General features: G+C 40.7%; 1 protein-coding gene across 2 annotated transcripts in view; it reads right to left on the bottom strand.

Moving 5' to 3' along the window:
• BACH2 (BTB domain and CNC homolog 2) overlaps positions 1-21,372 on the bottom strand; it is a 393,013-nt gene that overhangs the window by 263,853 nt on the left and 107,788 nt on the right. The window lies entirely within an intron of this gene.

Below are 21,372 nucleotides of genomic sequence, written 5' to 3'. Positions count from 1 at the left end.
TTGCCAATATAATTAAAATGATATTGATGATCCAGCCATCTGGATAACCCACACAAAATATTTCAAATGGTACTCATTACCAACCCTTCCAAATCAGTCTTAGGTGACAGGGTCCAGTCACCAAGCCAGAACCAAAGCCTCAGTATTTTCCAACAGCCTGTGTAATTTCCCCTCCTGCAATTCATCCCCCATCTTCCCTCTGAACAATCTTTACAGAACATAAACATCACCATGTATTTCCTAGCTTTAAAGTCTTTCAGTGCTGACCCATCCCTACACAGAACAGCCTCCAAGACATTCAGAATACGGTCCCCTTTCTATTGTCCTTTCTGGCTGGTCTGTGCATATACTTTAGATCACAGCATTCCAATATGGTAAGAGTAGTGTTAATTTAACATGCTGATATTAAAATATTATTTTATGGGTCCATACATTAGCCTACTGTACGCTCTTCTCTCCTTGAAAAATATTTGCCTGCCTCAAAATTATTATTCATCTTCAAACTATTATATATAGGACTGATTAAACAACAGGGTCCAATTGTATACCACAGTGTATATCTTCAGTTTCTTGTGATAAACCATATGAAAAGAATATGAAAAAGAATATATATACGTATAACTGAGTCACTCTGCTGTATGGCAGAAACTAAACACAACATTTTATATCAACTATACTTGAATAAAATTAAAAAAATTATTATCCATCTTCAGAAAATCTGTGAAACAGCTCCGTTCTGAAGGTTTCCCAAACCGCTCCAGTCTGCACTCCTCATGAACCTTGTTGCTATCATTCCATTGAACACTCGCTGCTTTTTAAACCTGTTTTCCCAACTATACTGCAAACTACTTGAATGCATGAATGATATCTTTTTTTTTTACATCTCCAGTGTGTAGCACAGCACAACCCACAAAAGTTATCGTTTATTTGTATAACAGGTCTTTACTCAGCTTTTTACACATTATCACATTGAACTCCCATGATGACTCAATGAATTCTGTTATTAGCCCCCTTTTTCCAAACAAGGAAACTGAGATTTAGGGGTTAACATCCCCTGGAGACCCTCCAGTTAGTAGGTGCTGGCCTTCTGATGAGAACTTGGGGCTCTGGGACTCCACTGCTTAGGTCAGCATCTCACACCTGTGGTGAGATGTCGTGCACACACAAGCGATGCAGGTCCTGTGAACTCTCACCCACCTTCACCCTGCGAAACTGGTGGAGCACACTGGAGGAGGTGTCAGGACTTCTGGTTCTGCCACTTGTCAACTGTGACTCAGGGCTGTCCCCGGCTGTCTCTGGGCCGCCCTCTCCTCCTTAGGGAGGATTCCACACATAACAGATTCCACATCACAGCTTCACTCTTTTGACCCTCTAAAGCGGGTAAGAAAGGCTTATGGATCAAAAATCTGGGTACTCTGAGTTATTGGCCTTGAAACATCGCTTCCTTTACTGAAAAACCGTTGATGAAGAAAGGATGTCAGAAGCCACTTTTGGGCAGGGTTAGTCATGCATTGGAGAAGGAAATGGCAACCCACTCCAGTGTTCTTGCCAGGAGAATCCCAGGGATGGGGGAGCCTGGTGGGCTGCCGTCTGTAGGGTCGCATGGAGTCGGACACGACCGAAGTGACTTAGCAGCAGAGAAGTGTCCACTTAGGTTCTCAGCTCAGAGCAGGCACCTGGACCCTCACTTTCCCCCAAGGGCTGCAGACCAGAGAAGAGCAGCACAGCAGCATGTCAAAGAGTCAGTCACAGACACACTTTCTGTAACCACTCTCCACAGAGGAAAAAACGAACAACTTTGCGTTTAGGTAATGCACAGGGTGTGACAGCAACCAAACCTCCACCCTCCTTCCTGGGGAAATGCAAAGCTAGCTGTGGCCTTTTCACAGACCTCACAGAGGATGAAATGTCAGCTGTGACTGAATTTTCTGGCTTCATCCCACTTACCTCACCACCTTACTGTTATCCACAATGACATTTTGGATATTAACACGCTACATCTAAACATCAGCCCTCGCTCAGACATCACATTACAAACAGCTGAATTCTACAGCTGTTTCTGCTGGAAACAGAAAGATTCTTAACATTTTCAAAGGGAAAAAAGTCTGTTTGTTCACAGATGTCTCCCCAGCCACATCTATGGGGGCCTGTCCACTAGTTAGAGCGAGTAAATGCTAACTATACTTGCCACTCCTATATACACACCACTGGTTTTAAGTAACCACTCCTTCCCATCTCCCAAAAAACGACAGCTAAAAAACCAATGTTCGCTTGGAGGAAGAGAAACTAAAATTCTTTTTGCTGTTCCTCTCAATCAAACCCTTGAAGGAACAAAAGTTTTCACTGTGGTTTACACACTTGTCACTCAAAAAAGTGGTACCTAGAAACGCCATGAGCCTTCCTATAATTTCACTTCTACTTAGGTAGCTGTGCTTGCTCTGGGCACAAAATGCTGAGCAGCCAAATGGCATTTTGGCAATGGTGTAGATGAAAATTGTTTAAAAAAATATATCCCACCCCTGGTATGTTTGGGAGACATGGCCAGTGTCTAACAAATTCCTGATTAGTAGGGTCAGTCTAGTTCCATGAGGACTACCCATGCACACGTGTGTGCTGAGCCCTTGCTGTGAGTTTCATGCCAGGAGAAAAACAGCCTTCGGCGGAAGGTGTACTCTCCCTCATTTTACAGGTGAGGAAACTAAATGCTACATGAACTGCCCCAGACCACAGAGTCAGGAAATTTGCCAAACTGGAATTTGAACAGTCAATAAGACCCAGAATATGTAACACAGAAGTTTTTTTGGAACCAAGGAAACAATATTCATTCTTTCACAACCCTTGGCATGCACTCTGTGTGTTTCAACTTTAAAAAAAATCAGAGGAAACGGATCACTGATGAAATGTAAACCACTGAACCTTAATTAAGATTCCAATGATCAACAAACTCAAACTTTATTAAGTTTATTAACTGTAATTAAGACATTACAAATGTAAAAAAACAAATATGGCTCTTACAAGAGGCTGGGGGTGCAAATATTTAGGAAAATAACTGCATTTCAACTACTGCCCTCTCCTGGTGGCATAAACAAAGGTGTATGACCTTTTCTTAATTCAATCAATTTAGAAACTTTTCATCTAATTGATCTATCAAAACCAAACACGCAGGTAAAGAAAAGACTGTACAGGGCTTCCTCAGGATGAGATTTGGCTCGAGACAGAAATCAAGTACTCGCCACCTGAGTTAATTATGAGAAACCATTTAGCTTCTCAGTGCCTCTATTTTTCCATCAGTAAAATGGGGATAATAATATCTCCTCTGCCTACCTCAAAGGTCACGGTGAATATCAACGATAATACATTTGAATGTTCTTTTCAAACAATCTAAAATCAAGGACATTTTTTTATTAATCAACTAAAGCCATTCACAGAAATACCATTAAAATGAAAATTTCAATGGACTGGGACTTCCCTGGCAATCCAGTTGCTAAAACCTCTCCTTCCAATGCAGGGGGTGTGGGTCTAACTCCTGGCCAGGGAGCTAAGATCTCAGTGCTTTGTGGCCATAAAAGCCAAAGCATAAAATAGAAGCAATATTGTAACAAATTCAATAAGAGACGTTAAAAAGGATCCACATCAAAACAATCCTAAAAAAAAATTACAGTGGACCCTTGAATACATTGGGTGTTAGGGCTGACAATACTTCAGGCAGCTGGAAAATCCAAATTTAACTTACAGTTGGTCCTCTGTATTCAGGGTTCCCTCATATCTGTATCTGTGGATTCAACCAAACATGGATTGTATAATACTGTAGTATTTACAATTGAAAAAAAAAATCTGAGCATAAGTGGACCCACATGGTTCAAACCCCATGCCATTCAAGGGCTGACTGTACACCCATTCTTCAATGCTACAGTCCCATTCCTGGGCAACAATGCCATGGTAATAACAAAACTTCTTTGCAAGGTTATGTACAGAGATGTTTATGATTTCAGTGTTGACAACAGCAAAGTGTGGGGCAGGACCAAGGTAAATATCCATCAGTAGAGTGATGGTGGAATAAATTATAATAACTACACTACAGAGTATTATGCAACCACTAAAAGAGTGACTAGAATTTTATCAGTTGAATGAAGAGATTTCAACGTGGCTTTTTCAGAAAAAGCGGGATGTAAGAAAATGTAACGTGGAGTCCCCAAAGTCTTAGTGTAGTGCTTTTAAACTTTAATAATTTCAGTAGTATAAATGCTACTTACTTACAAAAATAACATGAAAGGTTGAACACTGAACATTTTACAATACATTTTAAAATTCTTACTAAAATTCAATTTAACAAAAGCTGCTGCACACAAAAAATGAAGAGCAAATTTTAAAATTCAAAATTGACAAAGTAAAATAAATGCAAATAATTAAATGTTCCAATGTTTCTTTTGTAAGTGTGTAGCAATTATAGTGTTAGTTGGTCAGTCGTGTCTGACTCTTGTAACCCCACAGGACTGTAGCCGGCCAGGCTCCTCTGTTCATGGAATTCTTCAGGCAAGAATACTGGAGTGGACAGTCATTCCCTTCTCCAGGGGCTCTTTCTGACCCACGGATCACATGCAGGTCTCCCACAATGCAGGCAAATTCTTTACCATTTGAGCCATCAGGGAAACCCATAGCAATTATAAATAATCCTAAAGTTATTAACTTAAAACTGCACTAATGCTTTGAGAATACTCCATAGGATACGTTTTCGCTTCTGTGACAACTCTCACCCCTGCTTCCACAAGTGTAGTGGTGTGTGTGTGTGTGTTTGTATGATTGTGTATTTATATAAATGATTATGTTAATATGAGAAAATACAGATGGCTACCTGGACAGTTAAAGTGGGTGAAGGGGGAATAAGGAAGTGAGTGACCTAGTTCAAAAAGGAAAACTTCAAAAATGGGAAACTAAAAAGCATACGTGCTATTACCACACTCATGCCCTAAAAGATGGAGAAGGCAATGGCACCCCACTCCAGTACTTTTGCCTGGAAAATCCCATGGACGGAGGAGCCTGGGAGGCTGCAGTCCATGGGGTCGCTAAGAGTCAGACACGACTGAAGCGACTTAGCAGCAGCAGCAGCAGCACTAATAGAAAATCACTTGCAGTATATAGACACACAAGAGGTGTTTTTTTTTTTTTTTTTAAGAAAGGAAAGAAACTTGCCCCAAATCCCACACTAAGTAAACAGCAGAAGAGCCAAGAATTGTACCTAAGCCTCTCAGGCTGTGAGGCGTGGGCTCTGAACCACTCTGTGGCCCGCACAACTAGCAAGGTGACTACACTCTGGTCCACCAGGGCTGGGCATCACACTGGCAAGGGCACCAGCCCTGCGGCGGCTGCGTCAAGAGAGGGAGCCAGCCCACTGCTGCGATCTGTTCTCACTGCAGAGCTCTTTTCAGAACCACCAACTGCCCTCTGAAGCTCTCCTTTCCAGGCTGGAACACTAAACCCAGTTGACGGTGTAGCCAGAGCTCAGCCTTTTGTGGTTGATTACGAGGGCTACCCTCTATCCCACAGACATCATTTGAATCACCACTGCTACAAAATCCTTATTGATTGGTTCATCTCTGAATCAAAGACACCTTCCCTCCTACCCAAATAAACTAAAAGTGGAAACATCTTCACAATCTCTAAATAAGCAACAAGGCTTCCTTCTTCCAGGCCTGTGCTCCTTTATCTGGAATCCCCTTCCTCTTTCTCTCTACCTGGGAAACTCCTCCGCATTCTTTAAGATGTAGCTCAAATGTCATCTTCTCCATCAAGGTTTTCCTACCTCTTCCAAGTGGAAGTGCTTCACCCTCCACATGCCCACACCACTGAGGACAGGTGTACCCCAGCAGTTCTCACCTAGCCTTTGATGATGGGTTTAGATGCTGATTTTTCCAGGAGATGACCAAGAGTGTGATGTCTTATTTATCTCCGTGCCATTTCTCACCCTCACCTTGCCCCAGTGGCAAGCATGGTGCTTGGTGTATCACAGGCCTTCAATAAAATATCAGTTTCATGGAACTGTGAAGCTGAGATCTTATGAATTCACAAGATGAATTAGTAAGAGGGTCCATCACGCAGGCAAATCAACCTGTGGTCTTCTGTGAACATAGCTAAGAATTCCTTGCCTTTAGATAATCTCTAACTACATCTCTACCAGGAAACATGCTAAAACTCAGACAGGTGTTGCTTCCTTCCTGCCTCTTCCTATCTCAGCAACCGCAGGGCAAGCTACCACCCTTTCAAATGTTGGTTTTAGGTGTGAAATCACATTCGGAGCATGGTGTGTGTATGCACATGTATGTATTCACATATGGAATGCTCGTCACTAATTCAGACCTTCCTTTACTTCCGAGGGGTGAGATCATGTAGAGAAATAATAATGGCTGATGTTTGTATTAACACTTGGAATGTATTTACTTTCAGAGACATTATCTGTTCTGTGGTATGGCGCAAAGAGCAAATCAATCGACGTGATATGTGTTTATACTGACGCTGACTGTGCAGCAGAACATCCTTTGTTGAGTTTATGCCTTGATTACATGTCCACGCCTGAAAATGCTGACTGATTGTAGGTCCCTGCTGTGAGAAGCAAGGTCTGCGAAATCAGAATGTACTTGATAACATGTATATCCCTTACTGTCTACCATAAATAGATTCAAGCAAGCCAAAAAGTTTGAACAAAAACTTGCCATTCTTGTATAACAGTGATTCCTTCAATAATAGTGCAATAATAGTGATCAGTATCCCAATTAAGAAAATGGTCACCTATTTATTCCTACTGCCCTCAATGAAAGCAGGAAATGCATTTGGCAAACCATCATCTGTCCTTAGATTTCACAAGAATAAGTTCAAACAGATGAAGTAGAGGTACTACAGTAACTCCTTCTACAGTGCAATTCAACTGGACCAACTCCTGCTGCTCTTGAGCCGCCTCTAATCAAGGATATTTGGCTCAGTTCTGTTAGCTGTCAAGGTTTAATAAGCCAAGCTAGTTAATGAGTGGCGGCTAGATTCCATTCCAAGACTTCACATCATCCATGAAGCAATTAAGGACGTACCTCCTGGCCTCCCCCTAGGAGTTCCAAAGGTGCCTCAGTCTACTGAAAGACTAAACTCAGCATAGTTTGAGGGGGAAACAAATAAGTCACATGTAACCCCTGAGAGGGAGCAGAGGATGCCTTCTCCCAGTGTCTGTATTAGGACAGAAATCTCACCAATTTATTTTTTGTCTGCATAACTCGTGGAGCTATTTTTTCTCTTTTTGCCTGTCTCTCTGAAATTATAAAAGGCTCTTATGAGTTGTTTATATGAAACCAAGTACCCTGACCCACAGGCAAGGTATTCCTGGAACTGCTGAAATAGCAAGCTAGATAATGATATCATTTTAGAAAGTGCCAAGCAAGAAAGCTCTGATTAACTGCTGAAACATGCTCAGTGGAGGTATTTGTAAACAGAATGAATGTCACTTTAACTTCTTTTCTCTATCTAGGCTCCCCCGTTTCCTGGTATGTCATTATTGTGAATATTTCCTCTTCAGATCCCTGCATATACAGAAGGTTATTTGATGGAAAGGAGTACCAAGGCTTTCTTTGGAGAAAAAAAGTGTGGAGTTCATGGAAAGATTTTGAACTTCATCCAATACAAGGCAATCTTTCTACTTTGCATAATGTCCTTTCATCTGCCCTTCGCATTCCCTTTCTATCACTGAGCCCCACAAAGTTTTCTCTTCTGATGCTTATTCTCCAAGAGAAACCGACAAGGCATGGAGAAGAGCAGGGTTCTTGGGGGGAGGCAGGAGGACCACAGGGAGTGTTCAGAAAGGGGTGGCTTCAGGACACGACGCAATACTTCCTAACATAAGAGGTGAGCCCAGCACAGGGGGCGCATCTGTTCTCCACAAGGCAGGGACCATCTCCTTCACTCTTCTTAAATCCCCTTAGACTCCCCTTGCTCCCAAGGTACTTCAAGAAACATCATCTTAAGCTTGAAGGTATATGAATTCAAGCAGTTGTTTATGGCAGGGGTCCCCAGCCTTCAGGATCTAATGCCTGATGATCTGAGGTGGAGCTGATGTAATAATAATAGAAACAAAATGCACAATACATGTAATGTACTTGAATCATCCCCAAACCACCACACGCCACCCCCACCACCCCGCCCCAGTCCATGGAAAAACTGTCTTCCATAAAACCAGTCCCTGGTGCCAAAAAGGTTGGGGACCACTGGTTTATGGTATGGCTGAGGAGGTGGTAAGCAGAGAGTTGATGATTTTAACAAGTAAACTCCAAGCCTGTTACAATGCTTGGGCCAAGATCCCTCTTTCCTTTGGCGTGCACGAATATAAGCACTCAAGAGTTTGTGAGCGCATTTGCTCTGTGGTCAGCGGCACTTTAGGGTGAGCTCTTTAGAGGAGTTCAGAGTACCCAGTTCGCTACGAGAAGCTGAACATCAGCCGGTATGAATGGTATGCAGCCAGGCAGTTTTCCAAACCCCACGCTGTGACTACATATCAGGAAGGCTGGTATAAACAAATGTGCATGTGTGCATGGAGGCTGATAAGTCAACAAGGAAAGACAGACACGGAACAGCAACCCAGCCCGAGGAAACATGCAGAGTCGGCTGAGATTCCACTTAAGGTGAACAATGGCTGTTTCGGAAACAGGTCTGGATGGGCTGGTTGAACAGTCAGAATGATCCTTTGACTTTTTAATCCACTAAATGACTGTTTCAGATGTCCAGAAGCTGCATTCTCAGCTTTTTAAAAATTAATCTAATAGTATAACACCAAAGTGAATTTTAAAAAATATATAATATGAAAACATGCAAAGATATATCAAGTGAAAATAGCCCAAAGCAAAACTGCATATATAGATCTCAATTTTATAAAATATATAGATATATTTTTAAAGAGATATTAAAAATGTCCCCATGAGATACCGCTGGGTAGTTTTCTCTGGGTGACGGAATTACATGTTACTGTGTTTTTTCTTTATATTTTATTTTCCAATTTTTCTAAAAGGAACCTGTTTTAGCTTTGTAATTAAGAAAAATACAACTTCTCTAATGTAAAAAAAAAACAAACCCATTATCCTATGGATGAACTGATACCCATGCATGAGTTACCTGAGTTGAGGGAGGCTATCAAAGCATGAAATAGAAAAGTTTATAAAATGTTAACACAAATTTGTCTAAATTTCTACACACATTAGTATCTACGGTTTTACATTTAAACTCCCAGACAGCAAAGGCTGTGCCTAATTCTGTGCAAAGTTTTGCTCAGTGAAAAATGTAGCAGAACATAATTTTTATGATGATTATGCAAATGCACTTGGTTTTTGTTCACTCTGCGAGCAGCCTGGAAAATTCCTCACTGTTATATAGATGCCCAGACAGGGACACAGAATAAGAACACATCCTTTCTCCTGTCTTAAAATCCTTGTTAAAAACCACTTTTGTATGCAGCATGTACTTTCATAGAGAAGACTGGTGCTCTACCATCTTTAAAGTGAAAAAAGAAATGGTACTGGAGTTTTCTCTGTTCCAGCCCACTTCAGTGTTACATAATGGAGTAATCCTAAGCATTAGCTTAGAGTATGATTTCCATATTAATTCAACTACTGGACTCACCACTGACTCAGCCTCTGGAATTAATAGAAAAGAGAGACACGAAAGAGTTTTTCCACTTAAAAAACAAAACCAAACCCAAACAGCCTTAAGTCAAACCACTCATGTAACTCTGGAGCCAAAATCAATAGGGCAGCTTCCATTCACAGGGTTTGCTAGGCCCCCTCGGAGTGCTTGCTGGCCAGTGATTCTCCCCCACCTCACCCCACCCCACCCCACTCCACCCCAGTATGAGCATGGTTACTGTAACATTTGAAGTCACTCTCAGGATGCATCTCGCTGTCTACAAACAGTAGCTTTTTATTTTATTTATTTTTTTAGTGCAATAGCCCACAAGAAGACAGATGATTGTCAGTCTGTGGAGCTGATACTCTTACTAGAAATTTAAAACACAATATACCAAATTTGGTGCAAATAAGTCAGTTCTTTTCAAGGCTATCATGAAAGAGACACAAATGTGAAATTCCAGGCACTTATTGAATTGAAATAGAGACGTCGCTTTTGAGAACACTGCCATTCCCCTAACCTCACATCCATCACAAGGGCTAACATTGACTGAGTGCTCAGCAGATGCTGAGCATTAAGTGTTTATGGGCACGATCTAACATAATCCTCCGAGGCGGCCAGGGAGTTCGTTGTTTTCATCAGTATTTTAGAAATGATAGGTTTAGAAGAGGTCAGGGAGATTGCCCAAGGTCTCCAGGCTCCTCTGTGGCAGAGCTGGGATCTGAACGCAGGTCTGACGATACCCAGGCTGAAAACTCTTAACCATGAAGGCCATGTTGACTTTAGGGAGCCAATCAAGTGTGAAATCAAGTAACAGGTAGATACAATTACGCCACTCTTCAGTCTGTTGCACATACATGGTCTTTCCCTATAGTAAGCATGATGTCCAAAAAAAAAAAAAAGATGACAAACTCTGCCAGCAAAAACCTCCAGAGGGAAGAAACTAAGGTCACTTTCTAAAGTAATAACTCAAGTCTCTTACTGAAAACACGGCCATGCTGAGGCTTGGGTGTGGTCACCTGAGAGATCTGGAGGAAATCTAGAGGCAAAATTTACCGAATTTTCTATTGCACAATAGACTCTGTCTGTGGAAAGCACCCCCCTAAACGGAAGTATCTGTCAAAGTAAAAATAAACCCAGTTAACAGCATCTGAAAAATATACTGTGAGTGGGATTCATATTTCTCTCATTTGCTATAGTCCATGCATATTCTTAGTTTTTTGGTCCTGTCAAAAAGAAACAAAACACATAAGTTTTCAACATAAGTTTTCAACCCAATCTCCAAAGTCCTGACTAATACCCATTTTGCAGGAGTGAAGCAGAGGAGGCCTCTTCTGGTGGGGGGGTTAACTCCCATCAACTCATGGGTCACCAGGAGGCCAGGGCCACTGAGGACTCAGCTTTGCACGAAGGAGAAATCGTTTGCATCTGTTCGCACTGGGATGACTCGTTCCTCCCAAAGTCATAAGAGCCAAGCTGACCGATAACTTGGAATGCTTACTTATCAATTTACAAAGAGACATAGAATTTCCCAGAAGAGCATAATACTGGGGCCAGAGGATTATTATTTTTTAAATTAAAACATTTACTGAAAGCCTAACATGGGCCAAGATCTGTCCAAGGCCCTTTCACATGAGTGGTCTCATTTCACTCTCACAACAAACCTTTGAAATATCTTTTGTGTACATGTTGGAGCCAAGGAGGTTGTGGCCTGGAGAGGCTCAGGGCCTCAGCTGATGTCACAAAGAGCAGCAGCAGAGTCAGTCTCCAATACTGGAGCCAGGGGTCTCACTGTTGGGAAAGTGTGAAGTTCAGAACAGGGTGGCGATAAGAGTCAGGTCATCCTGTGTCGATGATTTTTAAACCTCTAGACTTAAAACATATTGGCCACATATAGCTGCCAGTTGGTCTGTAATAACCAGTTTTCAGGCTCCCCAACTCTTGTTGGTGGCTGACACAAAGAACAGCAGCTAGCTGTTTCCTTCTGATGTGAACGTGTTATAATTCCTAAAACGTTGTTTAATTAACATTATCTACTTTTTTTTTTTTGGCTTTGTGGCTTTTTAGTTTCTTCTAGAATAGTTCCCCCTTTTAAAAAAAAATAAATTTTTTGGCCATGCCACACAGAATGCAGGATCTCAGTTCCCTGACCAGGGATCAGACCTGTTCCCCCTGCAGTGGAAGAGCAAAGTCTTAACCACTGGACCACCAGGGAAGTCCCAGTTCTTCCTTATTATTGTTTTTACTGACATGGGCTTTTGAAGCAGTCAAAAGCATTTATCTTTATACTTTCCCACAAAACTGATTTCCTTGTTTTCCTGCAGTGGTTATTTAACTTCCTTCTCAACCCCCTGTATTTCCTTTAAAGTGGAATGAAGTCTAGAGGCTTGATTACACGTTTGGTGAGAATATCTCCCAGGTGATACCTTCATACTCTTATCATCTCAAGAAACATTTGGTGTCAGGTTATTCACCCCATGTAGTGCTGTTTGTTCACTTGTCTAAGTATCTACATTTATTTTTATTGAAAGGATATCAAAAAGTGGGTAGACAAACCATGGGTTGATCTGAGTGTGGATTACCTTCTGGGAATTTCACACATAGCTAATCTCAGTCATTTTTCTGTTGATGTCTGAAAGTTTCAGTTTCAAGTGATGATATTTTCTGCCACTGTTCCTTGAAATTCAAATTTTGAGGCTGTTCATTGTTTGGTACCTGGGCACTAATTTATTTATATCTATCAAAAATACATAAATATACATGGTATAAAACCATGTGCCATACTGTGTGCTCACTCATGACTAAAAGAGACACAGATAATTTGTAAAAACCTATCCTAAGAAACTATGTCAAAGAATACAGGTGATAATATTTTATATTGTTTTCTGTTCCTGCTGAAAATTTTTATGATTGCTTCATACTACCAATCCACCTCAAACAACTCTGAAGTGATTATCATCATGAAAGTTTCATGTTAAATACCTATAATAAGGACTCGTGGTCCTAACAATGAAAACATAATGCAGAAGGAGGCCCTCTGAGTATGTTTTCAGCATTAGAAAATAAATTAAATCAGTTCCAAGCTCTGAACATTTGGCTTGCTCTGGACTTTGAATTGTGGACTTGGCCTAGACAATAAATCTTAGGAATGATTGTTCATAGCAACTTTGAAGACAAATAATATTATTGTGGCCTATATGTATTATTCTCTTTGTATAAAGTTTCCAAAGAAAATAGCCAAGATGCTTAAACTTTAAACCAAAGTTGACAGTCAATGGTTGTAAAACACACGCATAGACATTTATATTAAGGACTCAAAAGCCAATTTTTTAAAATCCACCAACAGGAAGAAAAAAAAAAAAGGAATACAATTTTTGTCGAGAAGTAATAACATAGATTAACATCCATGATTTTTTGGAAAAGCAGATCTAAGTAGTCAAGAAATAATGTTTTTGTCTGTTTTAATCATATTGGGACTCTCTGGAGAATAGTGTGTTATTTCAATACAGTGAATTGCATGAGTCACATTAAAGAGCAGACTTCCATTAGCTTCAAACTGCACAGCTGGCCAGGGAATGCTGCTTAATTTTTTTTCTTCCCTACCCAAAGTGGGAGGTGCCAGAGTGCTCTTCGGATTCTCTCATGTGTTTATCTGCTGAGCAATAAGGCTCCTGCTTCAGGCTGGCTGATCTGCTGAGCCATGAACCATATGAGAAGGCTCTCTGGCAAGATGGCATGCATACCACACTGCAGGAACCACAGTCAGAGAAATGAGGCCGGAGCACGGCTGGACACCCCCACACCTCTGGGCCTCTGCCTCCTCACTGCTGGGAACCAATCTCTTAACTCTGAACATCCTTAAAACTCTTCAAGTGTCTGAGATTCCAAGTAAGTTACGTGCTAATACAAATGATTCTTTAAACACCCACTGCAGATAACTACAAGAAATGCTCAGGTTTAAAAAAAAAAAAATGCTCATTGATCATCAAAAAGTGACTCACTTCAAACTAATAGGCTATTTCTGCTCTTCTGCTAATAACAGAATTTTGTCACCCTCCACACACATTTACTGATCATTTACTGTACACAGAACACTCATCCTAGAGAAGAGAGAAGCACTTGCCTATAATAAAAGCACTGCAGGTTTTCCTTTCCAGGTCACACTTCAGAAAGGAGACAGAATGAATTCATTTTCTCCTCTATTCTGCCCAGGACAGCCTGTGCTTCAGATAATTTGTAGAAAACTAGAATGCTAGAGGCCCTACAGAGTTCCAAGATCATCTGGCTTCTTGATTTCTTCGTGTGCTAAAGCCCAGGAGAATCTGATATAATAACCTATGAACCACTCTCTTCAGAAGAATGCATATGCACATCAAATACTGGACTCAATTCCTATATTTTACAGACAACCCCTGAAGTCAAGCTAGGCTAAAACATCAGGCAAACAACTCCTAATGTATTCCCATGGCTCTATCCCATACATGCAGATCCCAAGTTTCAAAAAAGGATGTGACTTGGCCAGAGTCACATAGCAGAGACCGTGAAGGGAGCAAATGGAATGACATGGAAAATGATGCAGGTACCCTTCCAAACTCTAAATCATCCTGCTCATCAAAAGTCGGGCTTATCATGCTGCTAGAAAAGGTGAAATGTTTTCAGAGGAATATACCTTTCTTTTATCTCAGGGTTCTAGCTGACCTTCTCACTGGAAATAGTGAGGTTTTCTTTATCTTGCCCTCAGGGCACGCCTACCTATGGTTCAAGGTTGCCTTTTCTATGTTTGTCTCAGCCAATCAATAAGACCTTCGTAGTTCAGTTCAGTTCAGTCGCTCAGTCCTGTCTGACTCTTTGCAACCCCATGAATTGCAGCATGCCAGGCCTCCCTGTCCATCACCAACTTCCGGAGTTCACTCAAACTCACCTCCATCGAGTCAGTGATGCCATCCAGCCATCTCATCCTCTGTTGTCCCCTTCTCCTCCTGCCCCCAATCCCTCCCAGCATCAGGGTCTTTTCCAATGAGTCATCTCTTCGCACCAGGTGGCCAAAGTATTGGAGTTTCAGCTTCAGCATCAGCCCTTCCAATGAACACCCAGGACCGATCTCCTTTAGGATGGACTGGTTGGATCTCCTTGCAGTCCAAGGGACTCTCAAGAGTCTTTTCCAACACCACAGTTCAAAAGCATCAATTCTTCCGCGCTCAGCTTTCTTAACAGTGCAACTCTCACATCCATACATGACCAATGGAAAAACTATAGCCTTGACTAGACGATCTTTGTTGACAAAGTAATATCTCTGCTTTTCAATATGCTATCTAGGTTGGTCATAACATTACTTCCAAGGAGTAAGCGTCTTTTAATTTCATGGCTGCAATCACCATCTGCAGTGATTTTGGAGTCCAAAAGAATAAAGTCTGACACTGTTTCCCCATCTATTTCCCATGAAGTGATGGGACCAGATGCCAAGATCTTAGTTTTCTGAATGTTGAGCTTTAAGCCAACTTTTTCACTCTCCTCTTTCACTTTCATCAAGAGGCTTTTGAGTTCCTCTTCACTTTCTGCCATAAGGGTGGTATCATCCGCATATCTGAGGTTATTGATATTCCTCCCGGCAATCTTGATTTTAGCTTGTGCTTCCTCCAGCCCAGGGTTTATCATGATGTACTCTGCATATAAGTTAAATAAGCAGGGTGACAATATACAGCCTTGACGTACTCCTTTTCCTATTTGGAACCAGTCTCTTGTTCCATGTCTAGTTCTAACTGTTGCTTCCTGACCTGCATACAGGTTTCTCAGGAGGCAGGTCAGGTGGTCTGGTATTCCCATCTCTTTCAGAATTTTCCACAGTTTCTTGTGATCCACCCAGTCAAAGGCTTTGGCATAGTCAATAAAGCAGAAATAGGTGTTTTTCTGGAACTCTCTTGCTTTTTCTATAACCTGGGCGCATTTATAAAGGTGAGCAAGTGTGAGAGTATGAATTAGAAACCAGTTTTAAGGAAATTAACATGAGTTCTAAAGAACTCTAAGTTAGTCTCATGTTGTTGTTTAGTCACTAAATAGTGTCCAACTCTTTTGTGAACCCATAGACTGTAGCCCGTCAGGCTGCTCTGTCCATGGGATTCCCAGACAAGAATACTGGACTGGGTTGCCATTTCCTTCTCCAGGGGATCTTCTCCACTCAGGGATCAAATTCATGTCTCCTGCATTAGCAGGGGGTTTCTTTACCACTGAGCCACCAGGGAAGCCCAAGTTAGTTACACACTGGATATTTAAGAGGTTTTCTGAATCTGAGGCTGTTCCTTTATTTAGAAAGTGGTAGTCTACTGAAGTGTTAGCAAGAAAAAGTTCTACAGTTGCTTTAATGATGAGATGAAACTGATTTCCAGCCACTATCTTAATTTGTTCATTTGCAAAAGACTTGTTCTTTCAAGAACTAAAACATTCATCCTGGGATGCTGCATTTACTCTTAGTTTAGCAAATCCACACAATACAGTTCAAATACTCTATGAGGCAATGTGACAGAATGAAAATGTGCCTGGGTTTTGGAATCAATAAAACCCAAATTCAAAGACCGGATCTGCTATGTCTAGACAGGTGGTACTGATTTAACAGTTAAATTATTAATCAAATATCTACAAAGGATAAACGTCATCCTAGATTCTAATCCAAAATCTGAATTCATGACATCTAAGTGAATGAGGACTTAGTTCATTCTTTCTTCTGGTTTCTCTTTCTACTGGACTTTGTGATATTGGTGGCTTTTGAACTGGGCATTAAAGAGTTGCCCTCAGTGTACAAAACTGGATATATTGGGTAGAGGAAGCTTAAAGGCAGAGACAATATTGTGCTGACGTACAGACATACAGATCAGCAAATGATACATCAGTTCATGCTGAAAATGACTCAAATATTTGTGTTAATTTATTTTGCCATATTATAAACTATAACCACTGAAAGTTAAAAGGCTATTGTTCAAATGACTATCTTTCTAAAGTATCACTGTCAGGTTTTTTGACCAAAAGGAAATCTATAGTACCACTGCTGGATTTTAAATCATTAGAGAACATCAGTGTTTTAAAGTAACAAAACAATAAAACAACAAGAGAAAGTTTTCTTGACATGGGATTTCATGATGAAAATCTTAAATATTATGGTTCAATATTCATGTGTTTTCACACTACCTACCAAGTTTTCAAACTGTACCTACTTATCCTTTTCAAATTACTATTTCTATCTTTTTCAGGTGAAATTTCTTACAAATTACTTTGAGAAGCCAAAAATTCACAGTGGAAATTTCTTCCCAAGTCCTTCTTTAGATAAACCTACTCAACAGGCAAATCTAAATAATTTTTAGCAGTTCTAAATGTAGAGGATTCATGACTTCTTACTGTAATTGCAAAGGAACATACAAAGCAATTACTTAGTCACTGACAAAACCCACGTTCAACTTTTGAAATAATGACTAATCTGATAGGAAAGACAAGACTTTTATAATTAAATACTAAAGTCTAGCCATTTGAGATAAGCACAGCAGGTTATATAATTGTCCTCTGCACTCACAATATCCTTTTCTCCCTCTTGGATGCAGAACATTTTTCAGTAATAATAGCACATGTAACAAAAAAAAGTCACTGTACCATAAGAAACCATTCTAACCACAAGTTATACTTCTGGCGAAGAGTAAAACCTCATTATTTTGGAGTTTACTAGTCTCATAAGAGGAAAAGGTATCCATTAATAGTGTAAATAAAATCCCCTTGAGAATATATTAGATTCTTAAGAAAACAAAATAGTAAGCAAGCTGAGGCACCCTTTTACACCTAAATACTTGGAGTGTTCACTGAAAAGTGTTCTGAGTTGTGCTAGAATGGGCTTCTCAAACGTGGATATGATCTCCTTCTGTGCCCACGGATGGGCTGGCTCTCAGGAACAGTGGAAGATCCAGGACATACATGACACTTTTTCCTAGAAAGATGGGTGGCTCTTGTGCGCATGCCTTTGCCTGGAACCACTTAGCACAGTCACTATTCAGCCAGGGACTACATTCCCCAGGTCCTTTGCACTCAGGAGGAAACATGTGACTAGTTCTTTCCAGTGGAATATGAAGGGAAAATGTGGACTCCCTTCAGGGCTATGGGGATTAAGGAATGTTCCTTCTTCATGCTCTCTCTCCCTTCCACCAGCTACACGCAGACAATCATAAGCCTCAAAGATGGGATTATGGGTTGAATCCTCTCTTCCCCACCAAATTCATGAAGTCCTAACCCCCAGTCTCTCAGAAAATAACCTTATTTAGAAATAGGATAATTACAGATGTGATTAGTTAAGATAAAGTCACATTGAAAGAGGGTGGGCCCGGACCTAGAATGACTGGTGTCTTTATAAAAAGGGGAAATTTGGACAGACAGGAACAGAAGGAAGATGACATGAAGGGTCACAGGGAGAAGACAGCCATCTACAAGCCAAGGAGAGACGCCTGGCACAGATCCTTCTCTCATAGCCTCAGAAGAAACCAACCCTGCCGACACTTTGATCTTCGATTCCTAGCCTCCAGAACTGTGAGGCAATACATTACTTTTATTTAAGGCCTCCAGGCTGTGGTACCGTCTTAACAGCAACCTAGAAACCCAGTAGAGAAGGCAAGCCCAGAACAAGGAAGGAGGCTGAATTCAGGATTCCTGAATAACTGCTGAGTAAAAAGCACTTTACCTATCAGAAATACCTACAGTGGGTCAAAATTTAGCAAGAAAGAAAACTTTAATTGTGCCAAACCACTGAATATTGGTGGTTTACTTGTAATAATAGCTAAATTATCTATTAATAATATTAAGATTTAATTAAGTATTAATAATTTAACTGGAAAGTAATTTTTTAAAGTTCTTTTACATAAAAAAACCAAAGAACACAGAGAACAATGTAACATCCCTGTAAACTTTTAGGATAAAAGGGAACTTCAAAGAAAATATGAGTTTACAGGAAGATACTTGGGGGTAATTCCCCCAAACCCTCCCCAGGGTACAAATGTACTCTCTTCTGCCAGTAGAAACAGAAGTTCCTCAAGAATTTTAAGTAAGCCACGATGTAAACCTTTAAATTATGCTATAATTTGTTTAAAACAATTATTTTGCAAATTCAGAGAAACATTTCTCCCAAGTAGCCCAAGTGTGTTAAATCCTACTTGGGTACTAAGAACAGGAATACTGCAAAATGAAGTCTCAGTTTTTTTCCAAAGTTCTTTATTAATATTATTTTTAGTTAATCTGAAGAGATGTCACCATGTAACACCTTCTTCCCTCAACTGTAGACCAAAAAATGTACTTCCTTTGTGGTAGGGTAACTAACATGGAATCAATACACTGTTTTCCTTTTATTATTATTATTTTTTTTTTCCCTTGCATGAAAAAGTGAAAGGCCAGATATCCTTGCTAAGACATAGAGTTGTAATTCAAAATACCTCAAAAGCTGAGCTGGCAGCTGGGTTCTCCTGTTTGTAAGAAAGCTAGGACGATTCAGCCTGAGCTCAGAGCTCAATTTAGATCATAGCATCTGGATTTCAAACACACGTGAGATGTGGCCACAGGTTTCCAGGTCCTGAACTGATCCAAGATGGAGACTGGAGACCACTCACCAGAAGGATGCCAAATGGAGAAAGTTGCCCGAGGGAGAGAGGAGACTCAAAGATGTTTGAAAGATCTGGCCACAGGCAGCCTGCTCCAAATTGCCAAGCACATTGGTATTTCTTTAAAAAAAAAATAATTTGTATTTATTTATTTATTGGCTGTGCAGCATGTGGGAATCTTAGTTCCCTGAACAGGGATTGAACCTGTGCCCTCTGCAGTGGCGTATGACGTTATAACCCGTTGGACAACCAAGGAAGTCCCACGCATCAGCATTTCCTGCAGCGGGCAGGTGCTGGGGAGGCCAAGGGTAAGATGGCCAGAGGATGACATTAAACAGTCCAGTCCCCTCGTCACCTTTGTCACGGTCAGAAAACACCCCTCACCAATGACTCCTTTCCGGAAGTAGTCATTGTTCAGATTTAACTATGGGAATCTGGCAGTAAAAGGAAAAACCATAGAGAGCACACAGCGCCTACTAAGATTCAATTTTACTTTGTTTTGAAGAGAAAAACTGGGATAATGGAAGAGGTGAATTTTTTTAGTTTTTTTATTTTATTGAAGTATAGTTAATTTGCAATGATGTATTAGTTTCAAGTACACAGCAAAGTGATTCAGTTATATATATACACACACACATATATATGTTCTTTTTCAGATTCTTTTTCATTACAGTCATTAAAAGATCTTAAGTATAGTTCCCTGTGCTGTACAGTAGGTCCTGCTGTTTACCTATTTTATATACTCGAGGTGGGTGTATATGTTCATCACAAACTCCTGATTCACAAGAGGGAAATTTTTCAATGATCTTTTTATTCCTGACGAGAAGAAATCATAGCCTCAGTCACTGTCATATAAACTACACACTGAAATCTAAGAGAAGAGGGAAAAAACAGTAGCAAAAAAATCTTCCTTGCCCAATTTTATCTCCATCAGAATTCACCTTGCTTCTTCCTTCATTTTCCTTGAGTGTAATAGCGATGGATTTTATGTGCAAGAAAAATAAAAAATCCTTCCCCTACTGCTTCTCCTCACCTTCCCGCTCCAAGGTCTCTCTTCCTCTCTCCCCTTCTTGTCTCTTTGTTGTGAATGTCAGGGCTGTCAGTGTCACAGCCTGACATGATTAGTGTTTCTGACACGACACCAAGAAGCAGACGGGGAGCTAGGAGAGCGGCCGAGGATGCGCAGCCATGTATAGAAGTCAAAGGGAAAAAAGCCCAACCTCCTTCCTCTGAGGCTCCCTGATTACAGAGCAGCTTATAAATCACCCTGGATTCTTCTCATTTATCCAATTAGTCTGTTTTTCTACTCCGGGGCAGATTCCAAAGGTGTGGATCTATTCTGTGCGATCAAAGTCAGGGCTCTAATAACAGATAAGACAGAATTCGTGATTCAGCAGATTCTCGGCTATGAAGGGTAACCATCACCACAGTCTGGAAGGATAGCACTAGTCCATTTCGAGTATCGATTCGCTGCACTTTGTCACTCTAATGATGTTATCTCATTAAAAGAGATAAACGCCCTACTGTTCTTCCAAAAGCATCTGCTTCCTACTCTCCTCTCTTTTTCAACAGCATGGCTCTCTCAGCAGCACATTAAAATCAAATTGAAATCCAATGCAGGGCTTGGCGACAGACCTGCTTACGGAGGCTTCTTTTTAATTGCTTTTTTCTACTCTCGACCCCCAAGCTGCTCTCTCCATCCACTGGTCACCCATAGAAACAAGAAATACAAAGAGAAACAGATGCAGAAAGTAATCATAATAGGAAGCATTTTATTGAGTGCCTGTTCCATGGAGCCTCCGCCCTGCCAACGTTTCATATCTCCTACTTTGACCTTATGAGGTAAGTAGAACAACCCCCAGTGTGTAAATGAAGAAGTGGAGTCTGATGTTAAGGTCCTTGCCCACGATTACACAGGTAGTGAGAGGCTTGACCACATGTGAACAAGGGTGCATCCAATACACATCCTCTTTTTCTAATCCCCATCTAATCTCATTCGTGGAACAAAGAAGTAAATATGATTGCAACTTGATTAGAATAGATGGGAAAAATGTAAGAGAAGGTGGCAATTATTCTTCAGCCTGCTCGCACCCAGGAACACAATGCC

The sequence above is a fragment of the Bos indicus genome, chromosome 9, assembly GCF_029378745.1.
Source record: "Bos indicus isolate NIAB-ARS_2022 breed Sahiwal x Tharparkar chromosome 9, NIAB-ARS_B.indTharparkar_mat_pri_1.0, whole genome shotgun sequence".
In the NCBI taxonomy this organism is placed as follows: Eukaryota; Metazoa; Chordata; class Mammalia; order Artiodactyla; family Bovidae; genus Bos; species Bos indicus.
The sequence above is the reverse complement of the archived record's forward strand: the minus strand, read 5'-3'. Positions and strand labels throughout refer to the sequence as shown.